This window comes from Canis lupus, chromosome 2 (genome assembly GCF_011100685.1).
Source record: "Canis lupus familiaris isolate Mischka breed German Shepherd chromosome 2, alternate assembly UU_Cfam_GSD_1.0, whole genome shotgun sequence".
Taxonomy (NCBI): domain Eukaryota; kingdom Metazoa; phylum Chordata; class Mammalia; order Carnivora; family Canidae; genus Canis; species Canis lupus.
Window position 1 is genome coordinate 76,222,990 of NC_049223.1, and position 7,126 is coordinate 76,230,115.

The 7,126-nt window shown below is 40.1% G+C and overlaps 1 protein-coding gene across 3 annotated transcripts in view; it reads right to left on the bottom strand.

Annotated features, from left to right (window-relative positions):
• ZBTB40 (zinc finger and BTB domain containing 40) overlaps window positions 1-7,126 on the bottom strand; it is a 70,111-nt gene that overhangs the window by 60,561 nt on the left and 2,424 nt on the right. Inside the window, exon 2 of one of the 3 annotated variants that reach the window (XM_038531671.1) lies at window positions 6,600-6,846. The exons of the other annotated variants lie outside the window; for them this stretch is intronic. The gene's annotated coding sequence lies outside the window, so the exon portion shown is untranslated. The remainder of the gene's footprint in view (window positions 1-6,599; window positions 6,847-7,126) is intronic. 3 annotated transcript variants of the gene reach the window in all.

Here is a 7,126-nt window from a genome sequence, read left to right on the forward strand (position 1 = left end):
GTAAGAAGCTAAAAAGAGATGGGTTCTAAACCTGACTTTAACTTTGTAAACTGGAGTTACTTAATTTTTCAAAATCTGTTTCCTCAACTGTAAGGAAGGTAATGTGTAAATGGGAACTCATAATGCTATTTACATTTTTCTATATTTGAAACTTACATATTTTAATGGAGAAACTAATTAATACCTATTGCTTAGTTGCTATAAGGATGACAAGAAATAATTATGGAAAAGACCTAGCCAGTGACTAGCATTTTATAGTATTCAATAAATGATAATTATCATTATCAACATGCTATTTTTTAAAGTTCTGGGATGAGGGTAAAGAGAACAACATACTACAAACAAAGTGAAATTAACAGCTGCAGACTGTATACTTAGGGATATCTGGATGTCTGTACAAGGACAACCTTTCCATATATGGGTCTTACAGGCTCGCTCTTTCATCCACTTTCATCTTCCCCTTCCTGCTTTATTTATCCATTCAACAAATGTGTACAGACTGCCTACTGTATGTAGGACACAGAGCTATGTCCTGAGAATGGGAATGTGAGAAAGACAGACAAGAGAAGGGGTTCTGAGGGGACAATCAAACAGGATGGGCTGAGGAAGACATCTATGAACCATCTGAAATGATATATAAAAGTATATGAGTGTGTGGTATATACATTCCTCCAAGAAGTTCTGGAGGGATTCTAAAATTCTAAAAGGAATTTTTTGTTTTTTGTTTTTTTTTAAGTTAAGAATGAGGGATGCCTGGGTGGCTCAGCAGTTTAGCACCTGCCTTCGGATCAGGGCATGATCCCAAGGTCCTGGAATCGAGTCCCACATCGGGTTCCCTGCATGGAGCCTGCTTCTCCCTCTCTGCCTGTGTCTCTGCCTCTCTCTCTGTGTCTCTCATGAATAAATAAATAAATCTTAAAAAAATAATAATTAAGAATGAAAACCTAATAAGCTTAACAAGAAGCATACAAAATTTATAGGTAAAACATAAAACATTCCTGAAAAATCACAAAAGTGGCTTTGAGCAAATGGAAAGACAGGCCGCAATCTTGGAGAAGAAGACTCAACATCCTAAAGATGTTAGTTCTCTCTAAGCTGATTAATAAATTTAACATAATCTTAATAGAAATACCATCCGTTAATGCCTGAAATTAGACAAATTGATTTATCAAGTTTATGTGGCAAAATGAACAGGCAGAAACAGCCAGAAAACACTAAGAGCAATGTGAAAAAAAATGGCCCTTCCAGATGTTAAAAAAAATTCCAAAGCCTCTAAAATTACGATGGTTTTGTAACAGCATATGAACTGACAAACCAATGGCACAAAATAGAAAATTCAGTAAGAAACTCAAATGCATACAACAGTTTAGTATCCAGTAAAAACAGCATCTCAAATCAATGGACCAAAAAATAAGGACTTTCCTTTCTTTCTTTTTTTTTTCTTTTTTTCTTTCTTTCTTTTTTTTTTTTTTTGTCTTGAAGAGAGAGAACGAAAGTGGGGAAGGGGGGCGGGGGAAGACAAAGACAGGATAGTCTTAAGCAGGCTTCAGGCCCAGCATGTAACCTGACCTCAGGACCTCGAGATCATGACATGAGCTGAAATCAAGAGTCGGATGCTTAACCCACTGAGCCACTCAGGCGCCCCAATAAGAACTTTTCATAAATAGCGTTGGAGCACCTGGCTGTTTCTCAAACCAAATATCAAGATAAATTCCAGAAGGATAAAAACCTTAAATGTTTAAAAAAAAAAAAAAAAAAAAAAAAAGGGAGGGGGAACCACACATATACTGGAAGAAAACATTAATGAATTCCCCATGAATTAAGAGAAGGGCAAACTTCCTGTGACTCAAAATCTAAAGCAATACATGGTAAGACCCACAAATATAACTATATATAGGTGTAAAACTTTTATACAGCAATAAAACAACATATGCAAAGTTAGGCATATGACAAATTGGAAAAAATGTTTTTGCAACTTATGCCACAGACATTGGGCAGGTATCCTGTATCTCATTAAAGGAGAAAACAAATTTAAACTATACTGAAATTATTTCTTACCTAACAGATGGGCAAAACCCCCAAAACTTTGATAGCAAGACTCAAGAGAAACAGAGGAGGAGGATCAGGTATGAAATAAAAACTTCTGTGAATGCACCTTGTGTGTAGTTTTGATTTTGGAACCATATAAATGGTTTACCTAGTTAAAAAACAATATTAGATTTTTTTTAAAGCAATTCTTAAAATTTCAAACAAAGAGCCTGTTGATAAAGGTTATCAAGTTGGTGGCATACACACACAGAAAATAAATACATCAACTGACCTCAGGACAGTATTTGACAACACATTTGAAGCAGCACATAATCTAAGGACAAAGGAACCACATAAAAAACTCAACATTCGGTGATCTCATGATCAGTGCAGATAGTGGCAAGCCTGGTTAGTAACATGACCAGAAAAATCCAAAGCCCCAGAGTGCAGCTGGCCCACATGTCCTGGGAAGGATGAAGTTCTGCGGCCCATTGAGCATGACTGACCAGTGCTCAAGTAGAAGAAGGGTGAGAGGGGAGGGTAGAGGAAGATAAAGCTTGAGACAGGCCTCGCCAGAGCTTGAGGGCAGTGCTGGCCAAGCCAAGGAACTGTATTATCCTGAGGGCAGGCAAGCCACTTGAGAGTTTAAAGCAAGGGGGACACAGTAACATGTGATCTGTGCTTTATAAAGATCACTGGCAACAGTGTACAAAATAGATTAGAAAGGAACAAAGGAAGAAGCCAGCTGGCCAGCTAGGAGGCTGTTGTAGTAATTCAGGACAAGAGATTACAGTAGCTTTAACCAAAAGTGAAAGGGGACATCAATAGGCTTGTAGCCTAAATAAACGTGGACTATTTATGTGTAGGGAGTGGAAGGAGGGTGGTGGGTTGACAGAAGGGGAAGAACATGGGGGGACTTGCTGCCTTTTGCCAACTGTGTGGTGCCATCCACTGAGATGAGGAAACCAAAGATAAGTACCAGATGGAAGAAAAATGGCAAAGTTCACTGCTGCCAGAGCCCCTGACATCACCCTTCAGAGCTAGTGGGGACAAGGAGCTAAAGGAGTCAAAGAGGAAGATCCAACAATCAGGCTGCAGTCTCAGAAAGCTGAGAAACAGATGAAACTAGCAGGGTAGATGACCTCTTGCAATATTTTCTCAAAATCAGAACCACATACTGTTCACTTTTTTAGATTTTAACAAATTTCAAGTAACCAATATTTACGGGCGCCTGGATGGCTCAGTCAGTTAAGCATCTGCTTTCAGCTCAAATCAGGATCCCAGGGTCTTGGGATCAAGCTCCACATGGGGCTCCCTGTTCAGCAGGGAGCCTGCTCTTCCCTCTCCCTCTGCCCCTCTCTGTGCTCATGCTCACGGTCTTGTCTCAAATAAACAAAATCTTTAAAAAAAAAAATAAAAATAACCAATATTTAGAGCCCCAATAGCTACTAATCCTTTGTTTCTCATCTCCCTCTTCCTTCTTAGGCCCTTCCCTTCATAAAAATGTACTTCGTAAAACACCGAGAGTCCCAGAATTAGACTCTCGGCTGATAGCAGAAGTCACTCATGCAAATACCTCCAGGGGTCAGGCAGATGCAAAATCTCTCTGTAAATGTAAGCAACACATTGATAAACACAGTATGGGCCAAACCGTGGCCCACAACAGTTCTGGACTGAGGTCCCATGTTTACAAAATGCCCCAAGATAAAGACCTAAAGATGGTTCCTTTTATTTCCATTTGAGTACTAATAAACCAGAAACTGCATCTATGAGACAACTTTTTCAGAGGTCCTTAGTATTAGATAAGTGAGGTAAGTTTGGTTTCAGAAAGAGCTCTTTCCCTTCACACAGATGGATGCCAGGACAAATGCAGGGGCAGCATCTCTCTTCCTTCACTCCTCTGTCTCTGCCTCCTTGAATCCATCCCTCTCCTCTTCCTCTCTCCCTCCTAATCCTACTTTCTTATGGTACTGAGGAACCGAGTCCAGTTGCACAAATTTGATGCCTAGAGCCAAAGTATTAGGCTGCTAAGCCTCTTCCTTTCACCTGTCAAAAAAAAAGAAAACAAATAGGGCAACTGCTACCAAGGTTGCCAAGACAACACATCACCAGTGTGGCAGTCTCCTGTAAAATCATGACAATGACCTCTGAGGCATTTCTAAAGTACCTCATGGGGTAAATACCTCTATCAGACGTGATCACTCAACTATGCTTGGCCACTTTCAACAGGAAACGAGGCCTGGAAAGATATTTTCAAAACTGAAGTCAAAACCACACAGCAGTAAGAAGTAACTGGCTTCAAGGGGATTCTCAATACTACTTTGGGCCAGTGGTATTACATGTAACATTTTATCGTTGGCTCTGCACCTTTTGAAGGTCAAGGATCCCTCTGAGACCTGATCAGAGAAATGGGCTCACTCCCCAGGAAAATGACATTCAGAAAAATTTGCAGGCAAATTCAAAGAATCTGTGGGTCCCTTGCAACTCAACCGTTTACCCCAGATTAACCACCTGAGATCAGCAATAATGTATTTACTTCATCTAAGGAAATGAAATACTTGGTGCCAAGAGTTTGAAGATTTGGAGTTAAATAGTAACATTAGGGAAATATAAGAAAAGCTAGTATTCTTTCCTTACCCTTTCCCTTGAGGGCTGCAGAAGCCTCAAAACTGCAATGGTCTCTGCAAATGACACACCATACCCCCTCCATGACTTAAAGAAAGTGACAATCTCATCTCTGAATTTAAATGCCCTTAATATTTAATTCTTTCCTCTACATGGTTACAGCTTGCTTTCTTCGCATTATCGAGATGATAGCTTTAGAAGGCAGCCTATTGGAGATCCGGAAAACCATAAATTCCAATTCAATTTCCTTGTGAAAATCAAAGAGCTCACTCTCTTGAAGAGTTGAAAGCGGCTGAGGGGTCACTGCCTTCCTCCGGGGTGCTGGTACACGCAGTACTCCAGAAGGATAACGTAAATACTCAGTATGAGGCAACAGGGCATACCAATTTGTTTTTCAATCTATTTTATTTCAGTTCAAAGCTTCCTTGCAGACAGATAGCCCAAGAAAACAAGTCACACTTTGGTTATACTCAGTCTTCTTCAATCTCCAAAAGCAGTTGAGTATTACCAAGGTGTGGCTCGTTTTCCTGCAGTGCCTGTCTGCAATGTTGCTTTGAACTGAAATAAAATAGACTGAAAAACAAATTGGTATGCCCTCGCTCCTCCTGCAGTTTTATATTATCCTTCAAAACCAGTGTTACCACCTTCTCTTTACTGGAACCTAACAGCCCCAAATCACAAAGTAAAACTGGAATACCTGAAATGTGAACGTCCCACCCAAACCTAAAATAGCAATTTAATGCAAGGCTTATTGTTTAACCTGCCACTCTCTGTCCAGTTCCTTGCTCCATTTGCTGGGCTGGATTACATCTTCTAAAGACATGTGCAATCTGGATACTAGACATAGTTTAAAGCAAAACTTGACATTGCTGATCTTCTTATACAGTTTGCTTGATTTCTTACTGCCTTTGCAATTTTTCACATTCATGAACCCAAACACCTTTTTATTTTTACCAATTCAAAAACTCTACTACGTGCTTTAAAACATTCAATGCCCTGCATAAAGTATTCATCATCATCTTGAGAACTTTCAGAGGAAACTCAAAACCATTTGCAAACAAACCATTTGAAACGACTAACAACTAGAAGAAGCCTATCATTTTCTTAGACTGCCTTAAAAAAATGCACGTCTTCAATGGAGGAACACACTAAAATAATGAAAAGTGCCATGAATAAACAGTTGTATAATTTGGTCGAAAAAAAAATTAAAAGCCGTTTGGAAGAGTTCTATCTCAACAGAAACATTAAGAAAAGATAAGACCTGTTCCTGTCCCCGGTCTCTTTCAAAGATAGAAACTTAAAGACAGACGCACCTTCAGTTCTGTTGGTAACAGAATCCTGGGCTTTTGTTATTATTTAGCACTTCAAATAAATTTCCATTTGGGGCCAAATTTGGTTAGTTTTCTCTAACCAGAATTTAGCAACATGTGTAACAACAAAAAGGAGACACCCAACCTGTTATTACATTTTCTCTTATTTAATCCACATAATAATCCTTTGAGGAGGTACCATCATTTTCTGCCCATGGGCATGCCACTCTCTCAACAGTAGAGCTGGCTTCAGGGAGGGACAGGGACTTGGAAGCACACGACTGAATCACAGAACCACTACTAACTTCTTCCAGGTCTCCAACACCCCAAATTCTTGCAACTTCACAATCTCTGATCCTATTAAAGAGTTCTTCCTTCCTAGTTGTCTCCCCTCTCCCTTCTTGCTGGCCTGGATCCCGGTCACTCAAGAGTTTCAGCTTCAAATACCTTTCTCCAGTGGCTTACTGGGCCATCCCGGTAAGAGGGATCTCCCACAGATACCACAATTTGTGTTAGACATGAGGTGTTAGGTCCATCTTCCTCATGGTAATCATAAGACACAGTGGTGTCTGGTACATAGGAGGCACTCAAATATTTGCTCAACCAATGGCCTGAATGTGTTGATTTAATACTTACCAGACTACAGGCTGTGGGCACTGGCTAGGAACTGATACAAAAACAGGTAAGGTGTGGTCCTGCCTTGAGGGCATCCCCGAGTTGGTATAAAAGATAATAAACGGGGTTCCTGGGTGGCTCAGTGGTTTAGTGCCTGCCTTTGGTCCAGGGTGTGATCCTGGGGTCCCAGGATTGAATCCCACGTTGGGCTCCCTGCATGGAGCCTGCTTCTCCCTCTGCCTGTGTCTCTGCCTCTGTGTGTGTGTCTCTATTGAATAAACAAATAAAATCTTTAAAAAAAAAAAAAAAAAAGATAATAAACAGATGGGATAATGCAGGATGGTGTGATCAGTTAAAGTTCAGATCTCAGCTCCCTTGAATATTAACTATGTAATCTTGTAATCTCTCCTGAGTCTCTGTCCTCAGCTTTAAAATAGGAATTTTTTTTAAAGATTTTATTTATTTATTCATGACAGACACACAGAAAGAGGCAGAGACAAAGCAGAGGGAGAAGCAGGCTCCCCATCGGAAGCACGATGCAGAGAGAG